Below are 19,304 nucleotides of genomic sequence, written 5' to 3'. Positions count from 1 at the left end.
GCCTTTCCTATGGAAATCTCAATAAAAACCACGGCTTAAACCTTCCCCTCATTTCTGTCTTCTGTCTCCTAACCACCCTGGTGTTTTTCCTATGTGGCTATGAATGTTATATAGAACCTCTTGTCTCTATAACCTCTAAATATAATAATCTTTATTGTTTCTGAGCCTCCCACACATCTCTTCTTGTGGCTGCACCTGACTGATCATGTCATAAAAGAATCACATTGTGATCAGTAGATTATAAGGATTATCTATACACCTGATATATGAACTTGTGCATATTATTTAACTTCCTTCATAGGGACAAGATAACTCTCTGGCAGTGCTGTGCAGGAAGTAATTGTAACTTATTGTAATTAAGTAGTTGTTCCCAATTTGTGGCTTTACATTAAGATCACCTGAAGAGATTAAAAACAAAAACAGAAGTAAAAAGAATAAATATTCAATTAAGTAAAAATATAATAATTAAGTCAAAACTCCTGGTGATGAAGTCTGGGCAATAATGATTTTTTGCCCTGCTTTAAACATCCTTTGTAATGGAAATAGAAATATCATTCTTATGAAATTCTGCCTTTTTAATTAAATTTTGGTTGCCCAGTGACATAGTTAGCGGGTCTGTGTATAGACATAAGACGACAAAGACATAACTGATTCCATTTCAAACAACTATCCCTCCCCCCACCATCATCTCAGCAGGAACTAAATGTTTCTATTGACAGTCCCAGGCTTTCTGCCTGGTGGCATTTTCTGGGTCCCAGTGCAAAAGAGGCATAACCAGATAAGAGCATGTTGGTCTCACAGAGTTGAGAAAATTGTACCTGGGGAGACCATCATGAAAAAAGACATAACAATATTTAACGAAATGTTTAGGAATGCATATGAGTAATATATAAAAATAATAATGTATCATGAAAAAAATGTCCCCCCTTCCCAGGAATGTAAATTTGGCTTAGTAGTTCAAGGTCAAAAAACATACATTATTTATCATATTAATAGAATAAATCAGAAAAAAGCATATGATCATATCATTAGAGAAATAACATGTAACAAAACTAAGCATCTATTCATAAGAATTGTCTGTTAGCCAACAATAAGAGAAATTTTCCATTCTGATAATGCACATCTTTGAAAAACCTACTTCTAACTTTATGCTTAGTGAATGAATGAATGACTGCTTTCTCTCTATAGGAAGGCATGGATGCACATTCTCACTACTTCTATGTAACACTTTTCTGGAGATTCTATCTTGCGCAGAAAAAAAGAAAAGTAAGTTCAAAGCATGCTTATTGCAAAAAATGATAGTAAAAAATATTTTCTTTCACAGAAAGCAAGATTTTATCATTGATGGAATATCCAAAGAAATCTAGGGGAAAAAAAAATCAATTGCTTTTTCACTTACTGGGAAAAAAAATCAGTAAGTGAAATAAAAATACCAGTTAAAAAGCATAAAAATGGCAAAATACTTTGGGATAAATTCAACACAATGCATAACAAACGAATATACTAATAATTACAAAATATTTCTGACAATAATTTAAGAAGACCTAAAATGTGGAGACACCAATTACATGGATTAAAATAAATGATATTGTAAAGTTCTTGGTTTGCCCCAAATGGATCCATACATCTGGCATAATCCCAATCAAAACTAAAACTTTTTTTTTGGTTTTGTTTTGGTAGAAGTTGATAAACTGGTTCTGAAATTTGTATGGAATGACAAAGATTAAAAAAATAAAATTGAGATAGAACAAAATTGGAAGACTACCCTAATGTATTTACTTTAAGACCTATTCTCAAAGCACCAAGTGATGTAGTATTTATGTAAGGAAAGACTTGTAGATCAAATGGAACAACTTAAAGAATATAGAAATGCACTATTGACTTCCACTAAAATCTGCCTGTGTCTGCTAATTCCACTAAAAACTAAGCCTTTCCCCAGATCATGTTAATTGACTTTTGACAATGCTGCCATAGCAAAGAATAATATTTTTACTCAATAGTGGAGGAATAGTAGAATAGGTAGTCAAAGAAATATACTTAAACCATTTCTTCTTTCCAATTAGTTATTAACTAAATTGGTCATACACTTAAACATAAAAAAGATAAAGCTGTATAAATTCCAGAAAGAAATATGAGAAAAATTTTCTCTGACCTAAGATAAACAGGGTAGGCAAATATTTTAAAAACAACTAAAAAAATATGAACATATATATAATAAGTTATATATACACACATCACATATATTTACATATATGTGTTTATGTGTATGTATATTTATATGTATATAAATATGTACGTGTTTGTGTGCGTCCATGTGTATACACACAAGGCACGCACAAATTGTATAAACCCACAATATAATGCTGTGCAGTAAGAAGGCAAAACTAATTCTATAGTGACTAAGAACAAATCTGTGATGACTTGGAGCCAGGGATAGGAGGGTGTGTTTAGTACAAAGGGGCACAAGAAAATTTTGGAGGTAATGTAAAATAAAAATATTCTATAAACCTTAATGTGTGATGGTTACACAGATATTAACATTTTTAAATATAGGAACTGAATATTTAAAATGAGTCCATTTTATCATATGTCATTATATCAAAAGGTAAATGTGCAACAGCTTAGTAACAAAATAATCCTCAAATTCTACCACAGAACAATTAAATAAAAATTTCTGGTGGTGAAATCTGTACATCTGTGTATTTTATACAAAGATTCCAGGAAAATTCTAGTATGCAGGCAATGTTGAAAATATCTTATTTAATGGAAATTAGGGTCTCATTCTTGAAGACTTTTAGTATTCTACTTAAGTCTTGCTTACTAGTAAGGGATGTAATTATTATTTTTATTTGGTCTTGTTTTGTTTCTGTGTTCACAGACCTAACTCATCAAAAATCAAACTAACTTGATAATAAAAATCTCCTGATCATAATCTTAGGATTATAGGATATCTCCTTTGACTCTCAAAATAAGAGAAAGAGTTGACACAATTTTATACTAAGGGGATTCTTCTTTTACCTTACCTGTAAGGAAATTCTAAAACAATTGTAGTAAACATTTTATAAGAGGGGCTGATTTATTTAACTTGTTTTTATACAGCATGCTGTGCTCAAAAATATTGAAAAAAACAACGCATTTGATTAAAGTGCAGACACTAGAAAAAGTCTGAAAGAGGAAAAAAATATCAGGGTCTCAATGAGAATTTTTTCTTGGACCTCAGTTGGCATGAACCCTGCACTGAGCAAAAATGATAAAAAATAAGTATGTTGGAGACATATTAGATATAGCAAAGAGTAAAAAAAGTAAAATAGAAAGAAAGAAAGAAAGAAAGAAAGAAAGAAAGAAAGAAAGAAAGAAAGAAAGAAAGAAAAAGAAAGTTAGAAAGAAAGAAAGGAAGAAAGAGAGAGTAGACAAATCTGATTATGGACTATATTCTTCCAGAAGATTGGAAGATTTAAAAAGTGACCGATGCCTCTTATCTCCTTTCAACCACCTCTGCCTGGAGCCAGACATCCTGGATTCGAATTCTGTCTCTATCACTCACTAATTAGGTGGCAAGGAAACTAATCTCTCTGGACTTCATCAATAATCTTGAATAAAAATAACTTCTATCAGATAATATGAAGATTAATTAAATTAATGTTTGTAAAAAACCCATAAATGTTCATTTAAAATACATTTTATTTTATTTTAAAGATTTTATTTATTTGACAGAGAGAGAGACAGCGAGAGCAGGAACACAAGCAGGGGGAGTGGGAGAGGGAGAAGCAGGCTTCCCGCCGAGCAGGGAGCCCGATGTGGGACTCGATCCCAGGACCCTGGGATCATGACCTGAGCTGAAGGCAGACGCTTAACGACTGAGCCACCCAGGCGCCCTAAAATACATTTTAAATATGTTAATGTTATTATCATTTCAAAATTTTCCCTTGTTAATGATCATACAGAATGCAGACAGTGACTTTTATATCATCTAAATTCACATATGACATGATAAATTTAGCAGGAATTACAGCTGTTCAAATAAGATAACAAAGTATAGCTATTTAATATTAATCCAACTAATGGAGAAAAGCACGTCTTTTAAGATCTCCTAAAATACATTATTACAAGTTTGCAATATTGGGGGATAAAGTTCTATTTTTAACAAAAAAGACTCACAAAGCTTATATATGGAAACCTGGTCTTTGTTACTGAGACAACAGATGGAGGCTGGCAAAAACACATCACGCATGCTGCCATTATCCCTTCTGCCTATGAGAGATATCTAATAGATGATCAAACTGTCCTACTTGTTTTAAGAGAGTCCAAGAATCTTTCTTACTTTAAATCTCTAGACAGCTCTCCCATTAGAGCTAACATTTCTGATAGATCACTATGAATGTATATAGATAATCCTTACAGTTATAATCATTATAAACATTCTTGCTTCTGTAGATATAAATATGAAAACAACACCCAATGACGTTTCCACTGAAAAATACTACTAAAGCAAGAAAAAAATTAATGCAGTCAGTGTGTATGGGGAGGAGAGGAGGTACATGAGAACTCTGTATTTTCTATTCAACTTCACTATGAACCTAAAACTGTTCTAAAAAAATAGTCTGTTGATTAAAAAAATGTAATACAGTCAAAATATAAATTATACATGTAACCAAATATAAGAGGATTTTGTGTCAAACTAATATAAATTATAATTAATTGAAAAGGATAACAGAAGAAAGATGGGTCATGGATAACTGAACTCCAATAAAAAGAGTAAAATAAAACACTGACTGACACAGAGAAATAAAAAAAAAAAAGGAATATCCTCAAAGAGGTGCAGTTGGAAGCAGGACAGTATTAAAGGGCTTCAAACCTCTTCTCAGAGACAACAGTCCTCTCTAAGCAGAGAGATGGCACGATCTGTAGACTTCAAGATTAGATTCCACCCAAGACTTAAGATCCAAGGCAGATTCTTCTCCATCTGGAAAACTAAGCGCTAAAAGGAAAAATGTTTGGCCTTTAAAACACTTTTGTTCACATCTGTCGGCTTGAAACTTCAGACATGGAGCCAATGCTTAAATGACAAAGGCAGGACAAACACCTTTCAAGCAACCTCAGAGCTCACCTTTCAGTGTCTTGTATGGTCACTCCACAGGTGCAGAATGTAAACTATCTCCATTACTGGGGCGCCTGGGTGGCTCAGTCGGTTGATTGTCTGCCTTCGGCTCAGGTCATGATCCCTGAGTCCTGGGATCGAGCCCCGCACTGGGCTCCCTGCTCTGCGGGAAAGCCTGCTTCTCCCTCTCCCACTCCCCCTGCTTGTGTTCCCTCTCTCGCTGTGTCTCTCTCTGTCAAATAAATAAAATCTTTAAACCATCTCCATTATATAATGACTTAAGTGCTCGTTTCTAAAACCTAAAGTAAATGAAGAGGTTTTTTCATTTCTTTTTTTACTTTCCTTATAAAAAATATTGTGAACATTTATCTTTATGCAAATTAGCAGTTGGTGATTTTATCCTTTAATACAGCAAAAGTGACACTCCTCTGATTCTCTTTAAAAATCTACCCTCATAAACAAAATGGGTCCATTTATAACTCATTCTGTATCTTTTACATACACGTGATTATTATGTCTAGAATAAGATAATCCAAATGAAAAGCAGATTTATTTGCTTTGGGTATACTTGCCAAGTGATTTTAAAAAGAAAAACATAATGGGTTAGATGGGTTTATGGGGCAAATAACCTAGTCCTGGCAATAGGATGCTAAGAAAAGGCTGGTTTAAAAGTTAAGACGCTCATAATGCCAGTTCAGAATTTATAGCTAACAATTTTATAGGCCAAAGCTACTACACAGGCATCCTTATCCTGCAGTGCGAATAGGATTACTCTTCCAAGCATTATCCTAATGTGGAATTAAACTGTCAAGTTGGCTTGCTTGCTGCATGGACTTGTGCATAAGATGAATGTAACTCTGGGTAAAGTTCAATATTGCTCCATCTCTTAAGCACCTTTTTTTTCTAGAAATACAAAAACTGTGAACACACACATGCGCACCATTCCTCTTCAAGTACAGAGGCGCTGTGGATTGACTTATTGAAAACCATGACAACAGCAAACGAGATCGATCTTTAATATAAATTCAAATTTTTCTATTTCTTAAAAATGTCTCTAGCTCTCAAAAAGCTGATGTAATTTGAATTATCTGTTTTTTCAAGTACAATTGAGGTAAGGACCATAATCAAAAGTCAAATATAAATTATATAAAGCTGGGAGGTGGATATAAGAATTTGCCCTCGATGGTCATCTCTAATAGCAATATGCTTCTCTCCATAGCTAAACTTCTTTTCTTTGATCAAAAGAAAATCTTTGGATTCTTTTAATTATTTTGTGTTCTGTCCATGACACATCTTTGTTGGTAGAATCACTGTATTTTACCCATGACTGTGGAAAACTGCAAGGATGGACAGGAATTTATTAATCGTCGAAAGCGCCGTTGCCTCATAATTTACTAACCTGAATCACACTGAAAATAAATAACTAGTACGTAGTATCACATTAGAGAAGAAACTTAGAAGAGGCATGATTTTTAAGGCAGTGGGATAACAAGTTTTAAAATTGCTTCTTTGGGGAGGAATTTGTAATTAAATCTTTTTCCAGAAGTAAGTACTTAGCTAATACTTCCTTAAACTGGTATTTTTTGTTCCTTTTTCTAAAGGAAAATTTTCACCATCATCTCACCAAGATAATTTTGCCTCAATTCCAGTAGAAGTATTTTCTATAAATTTTCTTTAAATTGCTTCTAAGGAGGCATAAGCATAGCTCAGTAGATTGCTGGCCCCATTTTTTTTTAAGAAAATCACCATGCTAACGAGTAGTTCACATTATACTAATTCAATAGAAAAAGCTGGCTTTCTTCTTTTTCCCCATCATTTTTTTTTTAGGATTTATTTATTTATTTAGGAGAGAGAGAAAGAGTGCAGAGGGAGAGGGAGAGAGAGAATCTCAAGCAGACTCCTCACTGAGCACAGAGGCTGACTTGGGTCTTCATCCCACAGCCCTGAGATCATGACCTGAGCCGAAATCGAGTTGGACGCTTAACTGACTGAGCCACTCAGGTGCCCTCTTTCCCCATCTTTTTTATTTTTAGAAGAAATATTAAATTTTCTATCATAGGAACTGATTAATAAAACAATTGTTATAGCGTACATGGGGATTTTTTTCTTCAGTATTACTTAACAAAGTGACTGTTAGCACAAAAGTTAAAGAGAAAATTATTTATATATATTTTAATGTATTTTCTTATTCACAGGTAATACAATATACTATGTACATATAAAATCTTAGTATCAATGATTAGAAACAACCACACAAACTGTTAAGTGGTTAACTCTGGAGAGGGATATGTGATTGAACAGAAGGTAATAAAATGTGTGTGAGGAGAGAGGGGAGTGTCGTGTTGTACTATATTTGCAGTGTAATTGCATTTTATAAAACAACAGTATATAAAATGTTGACTTTTTTATTATCAAGACTTTCTCAATGTAAAAACTAGCAGACCAGCTTCACTGTATACTGTGTTTTTATGATTGCCACAGGCTTGTATCACTTAGCTGGTAGACAGAAATATCCACTTCCCTCCCTTTTTGTTTTCAGTGCATCTTTTAAACCATACTGTTTTTAACATGCACTATTTTCCAGGATTTTTTTTTTTATAACACCTGTGTTGTTAGTTTGACATTAACTATTATTATAACTTGAAAATATTTTTATCTGATGACAATATCATCTAAGAATTCATTAAATAGTAGAACCAGTGCTAGTTCCAAAAGGTGCTGCCAGGCAACAGAAACTTTGGAATTCAATTAGGTATGTTAAATTTCTACGAAGAAGGTCAAGCCTTTAATTTAGATAGCTTTATTTTAGATAAAATAAAAGAACATCAGAGAAAAACACATCTAGGAGATGTATGTGTTGATTAGAATTGTCTGTATTTTAAGACTGCCTTTCTCCATTGCCTTTTCTATAGAAATATTATTCTTTTAGGCTTGAATTAGGTAAACTTTCAACTATAGAATATCCCCAGAAACACCTCTCTTTAAACAAAGTACATCTTTCCCATATCTTAATGTTGTTTGAATATTTTACAATGAGAAAAGTACTACTTTATTTTGCAAATGACCATGAATATGGAAAGCAAAAATAATCATTATATAGAAGTTTGAAAAATATATAAAGATTTTTTAAATGCCACCAGTAATAATACCTAGCAGAGATATTCATTGTTAATATGTGTTAGCAGGTTTCCTTTTAATATAAACATTTACATATAATATTTTATAAACTACATAAATATGCACATATTTTCTCATTGTATTACGAGAAGATATTCGTGTTAATAAGACATTTTGGAAAACACAATGTGGATAGTTACATAAGTAATCCACAATGTGGATGATTACATAAGTAATCATTTCCACTTTTAATATAAATAACACTGCTAATATATATATATAGTATACCAAATAGGAATTAGATTGTCAAAAATCAAATGCAAAAACTTCTACCACTAAATGGAAATCTATTTTATAAGAGCAAGTATTTCCCTAAGCCTTATGCTTGCCTTGGACAGATTTCTTAGGCATTAACACCCCAATAATTCTTCATAATCCATTTGGTCAAGCATTTTCTCTCTTCATATTTTTTCCTGCTTCTGAAATGCGGCTGCTTCTGGTTTCCTCTGCTATAGAGAGCCTGTCTCTGGGCCAGGGAGAAGAGTGATTGCTTTGTGGTCTTCCCATCGACTTCTAACATCCTCAATTAGGGCTCTGTTGGCATTAGAGTGTGGCTATTTATTCTTCCGTGAGTGGAACTGGCCAGACTGTTTCAGAAAGTTTAGTTTTCCTCCATCCTCACCCAAATAATTGCCAAAAGAACCTCGCCAGCATTGTAATGCCAAAAATCGCTCCAACACATTTCCACATGACCACTGGGGGACTGGCACTGCCTAGGTTTTTCTTGATTGCATCCAGTTACTCAGAGATGCTGAACCTATGTTGTTTTTTCTGCTTTTATATTATTCATGTCGAAATAATGAAATTATTATAATCAATCAGTATAACGCCAACATATTGACTTCTATCTTGTGTCCATCAAATAAAAATTTAATGAGATAAAAATGACATTACATTGATGCTTTTTATTATCACTTCTTTTATTAACAGAATAAGTTTCAATATATTGTAATTTGTATTAGTTCTGTAAGTATTTTGGTCATAGTTTTGCCTTTTTTTTTTTTACTTGTTGACTTTCCACATTTGACCAGCTCTCAGTATTATCCACAATTAATCTGTTCTCAATGCAATTGACATGGTGACATTTCTAACACATTATTGCATTGTAGTGCCACCTGACTTAGTGCCTTTATCATTTTCCCAGTTAAAATAAAATTCAAGGGCGCCTAGGTGGCTCAGTCATTAAGCGTCTGCCTTCGGCTCAGGTCATGATCCCAGGGTCCTGGGATCCTGCTCAGCAGGAAGCCTGCCTCTCCCTCTCCCACTCCCCCTGCTTGTGTTCCTGCTCTCGCTATCTCTCTCTCTGTCAAATAAATAAATAAAATCTTTTAAAAAAATTTAAAAAAATAAAATTCAAAAATCACAATATGAAGTTTCTCATCATACCATTCCATTGAAATCTTTCCCAATCTCATATTTGTCCAAACTTACCAATTCTGCTCCCAAAGTTAGCCTTCTTTTAGTTACTGAAATATGCCAATGCACATGCATTATTTTTCTCACTTTGTTCCTAGTCATAAAATCTGCCTTTTTATCTCTGGACTGTGTTACAGACTAAATGTTTGTGCCCCCTCAAAATATGTTGAAGCCCTAACCCCCAATGTGATTGTATTTGAAGATAGAATCTTTACGGGTAGAATTTAAGATTAAATGAAGTCGTATGAGTGGGGCCCTGATCCAAAAAGATTAGAGAACTGATAAGAAGAGACACCAGAGTGCTCTATCTCATTCTCTATCTTTCTCTCTCTGTGCAAGCACAGAGAAAAGGTCATTTGAGGTCACAGCAAGGTGGTCATCTACATGTCAGGAAGAGAGATCACACTGGAAACTGAATGGGTCAGAACACTGATCTTAGACTTCTAGCTTCCCAAACTTTAAAAAAAATTTCTGTTGTTCACATTGCAGTATTTTGCCATGGCAGCCTCAATAAATTAACATATTTTGGTACCATGAAATGAGGTATTGCTATAACAAATACCTAAAAACTGTGGAAGCAGCTTTGGAACTGGCTAATGGGTAAAGGATTGGAGGGGTTTTGAGATATATGCTAGAAAAATCCTAGATTTGCTGTGAAGGTACTATTGGTAGAAATATGTTTATTAAATGTAATTCTGGTGCAAGCTCATAAAGAAAAGAGAAGAGCTGAAGAGAGAGCCTCCATCATTAGAAAATATGTAAATAATCATTAACAGAATGTTGGAAATATGGTCATTAAAGGCCATTCTGTATGTGTCAGACAGAAATGAGAAACAAGTTATTGGAAATTGGAAGAAAGGTAATCCTGGCTATAAAATGGTTAAGAATATGTCTCACTTGTGTTCCAGCATTGGGGAAGATAGAAATTATGAATGGTGAAATTGCATATTTAGCTGAGGAAATTTCTAAGCAAAATATTGGAGGTGCGACCTAGGTAAAATTCACAAAGAGAGATAATTGAAGAAGGAATTGTTACACAAAAAGGAACAAGAACTTGAAGGTTTGGAAAATTCTGTCTGTCCATATTGCAAAAAATGAGAAAGCATGTTCTGGAGAGACCACCAAGGCTGTGGATGGACTATCATTTGTTTAAGAGATGATATTGGGATTATATGAATAGAAGCATTGCCAGTTTGAACTGAAGGGGACAAACACAAGACAGCTGAAGGAAGGTGTAGGACTTCTTATATTATGCAGGATGGGCCATAAAGCTATTTAAGGATGAGCATGCCTTATCTATCAAAAAAGGGTAAGAATGACCCCAAAGGTTATTCAAAGAGCAATAGGGCTACCGTTCCCACCACAGGTCCAGGGGGCAAGGCTGCCTTTACTGCACTTTCAAAGGTGGGGCCACCAAAAGGATTTCAACAAGCCAGGCTGCTGCTAACTGGAACCTTGGGACACCTGGAGTCTTGAGGGAAAGACTGCCTATTGTTGCATTTGGGGTGGACTCTGCCTGCCAGAACCTTAGTGGAGGGATTCCAGACTGGCACAATTGTGTGTACAGATGACAGCTCCAGTGGGTCCAGAAGTAGGCATCAAGCCAAAGGAGATTATTCTTGAGACTTAAGACCTAGTAGTATTTGCCTTATCAGGTTTTGGACTTGCTAGGGACCCATACCCCTTTCTTGTTTCCTATTTCTCTCTTTTGGACTGGGAAATGTCTATCCTATGCTTGTCCAACAACTGCATTTTGGAAGCACATACCTTGTCTGGTTTCACAGGTTTACTGTTAGAGAGGATGTCTGTTTTGGGATGAATTTGTACCTTGAGTCTCACTAATACCTGATTTAGATGATATGTACATGAGACTTTGGACTTTTGACTACTGAGTTGATGCTGGACTGAGTTAAGACTTTTGGGGCTCTTGGGATGGAATGAATGTATTTTGCATGTGGGAAGGAGGCATGAATTTTGGGGGCTTAGGGGTAGAATGTTAGGGATTGAAAGTTTATGTTGTCCCAGAATTCATATGTTAAAACCCTAACCCCCAAGGTGACTGCATTTGGAGATAGAGCCTTTAAAGAAATAATCAAAATTAAAGGGAGTCATAAGAATGGAGCTCTGATCCAATCGGATTAGTGATCTAAGAGGAGACACCAGAGAGCTTTCTCTCTCTCTCCATGTGAGCACAGAGGAAAGGCCACGTGTGGATATAACAAGAAGGTGGTTTTCTATAAATGAGGAAGAAAACCCTCACCAAATTTGAATAGATTAGAACCTTGATCTTAGAATTCTAGACTTGAGCACTGTGAGAATACATTTCTTTGTTTTGACCCCAATGTGTGGTATAGTTTTATGGCAGCCTGAGCAGATTAATACAGTCTGTGACTTGAGTATCATCTCCTCACGAGGCAAACAATGGTAACCTTTAAAAGTACCAACTTTCCCCTTCAACACACAAACACACACACACACATACACACACACTCACTCACTAACCAAAGTTGCCTACTCTGTTTCTTTTAGAGCACTGGGAACTTATTAGGATTTGGATTAAAAAATAGTTTTAGATTTTTTTTTTAATTTGCCATTTTATTTTCTCATTTGTCTTTTATCTAGACTGTCATATACAGAAATCATTCTTGTTTCATTCATGTTTCTTTACACCCAGATTTGGGATAGTGCTGTGTACTTAGAGCTGCTTAGTAAATATTTCCATGTAATTTACATAGCTAATATTTATTGACTTACTATTTACCAGGTAATGTCAAACACTTTACAAGCTTTCCCATATTTATTTTTCCAAGAACAATGTTGTGTGGGTTAGTTTTTAGAGTTGAGGAAATTATGTATTTAGCCCAGGAATAAAAATTAGTGTTAAAGAAGCTAAGATTTAAAAATGGAGTCTGTCCCCAAATCACTCACTCTCAACCATGTCAATATGTTCTCTTGCTTTCCCAGTAATGAGTGATGTGAATAATGAGCATCATCTTATCGAATGGAACCGTCAGTTGAAAATGTTGTCTCACATCGCCCCCACATTTGCATTTTAACTAGTTTTCTATGACCTTTTTGATGAATTTTATTTTATAAAAGAGGTACATATACTAGGTAAAAAAAAAATCAAATAGAACCAAAAGGCTGGTAATGAAGAGTAGTCTTTATTCCACTATTTCCTAGTACTCCCTAGTTCCATTCCTTTGTTGTTTTTTAAGCTGTGTCTTCTTATATTTACCTGTGTACACATAAAACTTATATTAAAATGCTATCTTGAGATACAGAATTTTTAGAAAGTATGTATCATTTTGTATTATGGTGTGTAAGATTTAGATCTCTAACACCAAAAGCCCCCTCCATTGTTGTCTCTCTGCTCCACTCCTACAATAAGCTCATATCACAATATTTGGTTAAATAAATACTCAGTATATATCACTATGTAGTTATAATTGTTATTCAATGTTAAGTCAAGTATTATATATAAGTAAGCACCTTTAAAAAACCTTAGCTTTTCTGAAATGAATACCCCCATTTAAAAAATTTGTATTGTTTTCTTTTCTTTTTTTTAAGAGTTTGTTTATTTGACAGAGAGAGAGAGAGCACAAGCAGGGGGAGGAGCAGAGGGGGAGGGAGAAGCAGGCTCCCTGCTGAGCAGGGTGCCCAGTGCGGGACTCGATCCCAGGACCCTGGGATCATGACCTGATCTGAAGGCAGACGCTTAACTGACTGAACCACCCAGGCATCCCAAATTTATATTGTTTTCTATAAATACTGCTCCTTTTCTTGAAACAGTCCATTAGAGGAGCGCCTGGGTGGCTCAGTCGTTAAGCGTCTGCTTTCTGCTCAGGTCATGATCCCAGGGTCGGGGGATCGAGCCCTGAATCGGGCTCCCTGCTCCGCGGGAAGCCTGCTTCTCCCTCTCCCACAGCCCCTGCTTGTGTTCCCTCTCTCACTGTGTCTCTCTCTATCAAATACATAAATAAATCTTTAAAAAAAAAAAAAAGAAACAGTCTATTAGATTCTAAAAGCCTCTCAATGGCATTTCTGCATGCTCAAATCAATCAAAATGTCTATCCATTCATTGTTTTCAAGGTGACCTTTACCCTAGAGCTCCCCTTTTGCATCCACCCCCATTGTGCTGCTATTCTTCATGCCTGCTATACAACTCTTCCTGGGACTTCCTTTCACTAGCATCCTTTTGACTCTACGTCCTCTGTTTTCTGGAATCAAAGTCTTCTCTTTCTTGGTGTTATCTCTAGACTTTTAGGGAGCACAGCCTACAATAGTTTCCATAAAAGGCATGGGAGATAATATTTTGAGAAGATGCATGTCTACAAAACAAATCATTTGTTTTACCATAATACAATATGCTTATTTGGCTTTGATACAGAACTCAGGTGAGAAGGGTACTGCTTATTCTTGGTGTAGGAAGGTATTACTCGCTTATCTTCTAACTTCCATGTATTATTGAAAACCTAACGCAGTTCAGCTTGATCTTATTTTTATCCACTGTGTTCTGAAATTTTATAACGTAGTTTTACTTTGAGTATTTTTCATTTTTTCTGCATACCCAATAGGCCTATTAATGTGGAAACTCATGTCCTTCATTTCTGAAAAGAAATATTTCATTGTCTATGATTAATGTCTTTCCTCAGTCTAATTATTTGGGTTACATAGTCATGTTAAAAAGAAGCAAAGTGCTAAATCGCAGCTTTGTTTGAAATGGTAGAATTCATCCAACAGTGTGTATATTAGTTTCTGTTTCTTCTTGTCACATGGGAAATTACCACAAACTCTGCAGCTTAGAAAAAAAACCAAAAACCAACAATCCAGAACATTTATAATCTCACAGTTCTGTAGGTGAGAAGTCTGAGCAAGGCTCAGACAGCTTTTCTGCCCAGGGTTTCACAAGGCTGAAATGAAAGTGTTGGCCAGACTGCATTCTCAGCCAGAGGCTTGAGTAGGGAAGAATCGATTTCCAAGCTCATTCAGGTTGTTGGCAGAATTCGATTGTATAAATTCTCATGGTTACAATACTGAGGCTCACGTTCTCTTGCTGTCTGTTGGTCAGGGTTGCTTTCAGACCCTGAAATCTGCCTCTAGGTCCTAGTAACACGGCCCTCCCCACAACATGGCAGTTTGCCACTTCAGGGCCAAAAGGAGCACATCCGCTGCGGCTTGAAGTCTCTTCTAAGGGCTCATCTGTTTAGGTTAGGCCCCCAGGATAATCTCCCTTTCTATTAACTCAGGCAACTGGTTAGACACCTTAGATACACCTGCAAAACACTTCCACCTTAACCAAATAAGGTGGAGTAATATCCCATCATATTCACAGACCCTTCCCATGCTCAGAAGAGGGAATTCGCTAAGGCTGTGGGTCATCGGGAGCCATCTTAGAATTCCGCTTACCAAGTGTGGATCACAGTAGAGTGATACATTTATTTCACTGTCTAACTTCACATTCCACATTCTACTGAGAGTGTTCTTCCTCTTGTGCTGATTAAAGAAAGGAATCATTCAATTATGTCTCTTGGGAAGAGGAAGTTATTACGCTAATTTTAAAACATTTCTGGGAGACCCATCAGGATACTGAGGCTGGATTTCTGCTGATCACCCAATAGACTTCCATTTCATCAACCTTCATTTAAATCTGTCACTCCTTTTCATTCTTGTGCCTTATGTACCAGAATCTACTATCCCTACAAGAGTGAGACATCTGTCCTTTGTCAAAATGATAAGAGATAATGTTTTGGTTTGGTTTGGCTTATTTTGATTAGGAGTGGAAGAGGACATTCTAGATTCAAAGTTCTACTTTGATTGACTTCCAGTTATCCATCCGTTTTCAATCCCACCTATATTCTGTCTTATATCACTTGTCTATTTGCCTTTCAGCTTTTGAATTGTGTTACCTGTGTCCATCTGCTATGACATACTTTCCCCTTTTAATCCCGTATTAAATGACTATTACCATGTAACAAACTTTTTTAAATTTTAGCATGTTAAAGCAGCAAAAATTTATCATCTCAGTTTCTGTGGGGCCAAAAATTCAGAAATAGCTTACCTGGGTAGTTTTGGCTCGGTGTGTTTCTGAGGTCATGGTCTAGATGTCCATCAGTGCTGCGGTCATCTTGACTGGGGCTGGAGAATCTGATTTTAACTTACGCGGCTGTTGGCAGGAAACCCCTGGACCTCAGTGGCTATTTATTCACAAAATGCCTCAGTTCCTCCTAGGTGGGCCTCTCATTAGGCTGCCTGAATGTCCTCCAGTATCTGACAACCAGCTCTCCTCAGAGCAAGTGATCCTTTAATTGTAGTGTGGTTTGGGGAGGTAGGAGAGAGAAATCCATATGTTAATATAGTGAAGTCGGGATGAAAAAAAAATTAAATTGTTTCTTTTTTCTTGTCCTTATTTCAAATGCCATCTCTCCATTCATTTTAATGTGTCCTCTAAAGTTCTATAGTCTCGGAAAATCAACATTAATGATGAAAAATTTATCATATCAAACATCTAGCCATATTTATCTATATAGTAGATATTCTTGTGAATTTTTTATCTGCCATCTAAAGTTTCCCCCCAAAATATTCTAGTCTAACATATTATATCACTTTTAAAACAAGATGTTTCTTTTCCAGTGGGGTAAAGCATCTTTAAATCAAAATGCAGTCTATTATAGGTTGAGAAATTACCCACATTTTTCCCACATGGCCCTCAATCAACTTCACTCAAAACAAAGTGATGGTTCTGTTTCTGTGTTATTGACCACTAAGAAAGAATGAACATCCTAAAACGTGATGAATTGCATTTTTGTTAAGAGTTCCAAAACAATTTTTTTCTTTTTTGTATCCAGTGTCAATAGCCAAAAAATATGTTTTCAAAAAGCTTATTAGAAAATGCCATATTGTGAATTGTTTGGAGGGAGGAAGACTTCAAAGCTAAATTTATACTAACTTAGTGACTACTTGTGTGAGTGCAAAATTATTTGTTCTGTAACATTTATTTGTTCATTTCAGAAAATGCAATCATTTGCCAGCAAAATTATATCTTTTACAAGATTTTTATTACTACTGGAGAAATAAGACAGGAATTATGGTAGTGAAAATATGCTGGATAGAACTTTAAGTTTTTGGATTTTTTAACCAACAGTATAAAAGTTTCCTTTACTTGGGAATTTAGAATGTTGTTCCTGTTTAAAAGCTCCGCAAGTTCAAGATACTCATCAGAATTAAGACAACTATCTTCATTTGACAGCCTACCTCAAATTAAATGTCATTTTTGTCTTCTGCGAACATTAGTGCTTTCTATTTGGTACAACTTTTCTTTGTTGTGTGACTAAAGCACTAACAATTTAGACCTGGTGATCGTGTGGCTAAAGAGTAGAGAAATAAAACAAAACATACTTAGTATCCCCTTATGGCTAATTTAAGTGGTATTTGAAACAAAAGGAAATCATAACTAGACATAAATGAATACTGCAATGAGTCAAGTGAATTCTGGCAAAATTCCTTTAACAGTTTTGTTATTGAAAAATCACATGCATCCACAAGGAATAATGCTTTCTTTATAATATATGACAATAATAATAATAAACATTTTAATTGTTACCTATATACAAGTGCTGTTCTAAGCATTTAATTCAATTCTGATGATAATCCTTTGATGTATGCAACATTGCCTCCATTTTATAAAAGAAACTCAGGTATGGGTAAATGGCTTAAGGTTACACGGATACTTCCCAAGTGAAGCTAGGATTATAACCCAGACAGTTTGATTCCTGAGCCTATGAAACATTTGTTTCCATACAGATCGGGGTTTCTCAACCTCAGCAGTACGGCGTACTGGGATGAATAATTCTTTGTTATGGGGACTGTCCTGTGCAGGATATCTAGCAGTGTCCCTGGCCTCTATCCACTAGATGCCAGTGGTTCTCCCTTGCTCCCTGCTATCTCGTTGAGGCAACAAAAATGTCTACAGGCATTGCAAGTGTTCCTTGGAAGGCAAACTCACTAAGAACTAATGATATAGACTTATTGTAGATCTAAGTCACTTTACAGTAACTTAAAATAAGATGGGCTTGATATGAAAATATAAAGAAAATGTGGGAGGGGTACTTGGCTGGCTCAGAGAAGTGTGTGACTCTTGATATCAAGTTCGTAAGTTCAAGCCCCACAGTGTATGTGGAGATTACTTACATAAATAAAACTTTTTTAAAAAAAGATCTTATTTATTTAGTTGACAGAGAGAGTAAGGGAGCACAAGCAGGGGGAGCAACATGCACAGGGAGAGGGAGAAGCAGGCTCCCGGCTAAGCAGAATCATGACCTGAGCTGAAGGCAGAAGCTTAACCGACTGAGCCACCCAGGTGCCTCCATAAATAAAACTTAAAAAAAAAAAAAAAGGAAAAAGAAAAAACTGGATAGAGTTATCAAATATTTTGTTCACGAGATGGATCATATTCTTACGTTTAAAATGTTAAGTACAGAGAAAAATGAAGGTAATAAGAGAAGAAACTAATTTGAAAGTGCTATTATAAAAAGAATTTTAAACAGAACTTGGAGGAGCCCTTAAGAAAAGGGAGATTTAAGTAAGACTAACACAGCCAGAGAAGTTCGAACTGATGCATCAGAGGAACAGAGTGTGGCAGGAGAAATACTAATAAATCTAAGCAGCTTGCCTCGATACCATAAAAATCAAGGGGCCTCAAGTTCAACTGGAGTGCATGTCCCCAATAAAGCCATTCACACTCCATCCTTTTTAAAAATGGGAGCTAATTAAATTTTTTTTCCAAACCACATTCTTCAAGATGTTAAATTTTGAGACCTGAAGTAGATTTTTTAGGAAGAGAAGTTTTCATGTGAGTAAGCCCAAATTTGAGGGAACTTGAAGTAGTATAATAGAGTTGAACCGTAAGATTTGATGAGAAGATGGGGCCTGGGATCAAACCCCGCATCGGGCTCCCTGCTCAGTGGGGAGCCTGCTTCTCCCTCTCCCTCTGCCTGCCGCTCCCCCTGGTCTCTCTCTCAAATAAATAAATAAAATCATAAAAACCAAAAAAGATTTGATGAAAAGATAAATGCCTGCAAGGGTAATATATACACAGAGTACATTCTATGCTGTGCTAGGGAATCTGAGATGTGTCTTAAAAATAGAGGCCATTGAACATATTACAGAAGAATAGCATGATTCAATTTGCATTTAGAATATTCATTCTTTGAACAATTTTGTGATTGGTTTGGAAGACACTGACTGTAAAGAAAGTTGTGAAATAATCTGGTCAATACTGATGACCAGAATCACAAAAATAACCATGGAATTGGGGAGAGATTAAGAATGAATTCAGACATTAATAAAGAGGTAGCAGCCAGCCTGGGCATGATGTAGCTAATGCATGTAAGGATTATGTGGCTCCCAGATTTCTTGTTTTAGAAACTAGGTGGTTGGAATCATTCCCAGTAGATATACAGGAAGACGGGTACGGGAGGAAGGATGGATGACAAGTTCACAAAAAACAAGATGTGGACACCAAAAATGTTTATCGTGTAAAAGTTTAATTTTAGCTTTCTCTCTACCTTATTATGATGCAAAAGCAAATTGGCATTAGTTCAGTTTAAGCAAT

This window comes from Leptonychotes weddellii, chromosome 2 (assembly GCF_054177405.1).
Source record: "Leptonychotes weddellii isolate Sample4059 chromosome 2, ASM5417740v2, whole genome shotgun sequence".
NCBI lineage: Eukaryota > Metazoa > Chordata > Mammalia > Carnivora > Phocidae > Leptonychotes > Leptonychotes weddellii.
Note: the sequence above shows the minus strand (reverse complement) of the source record.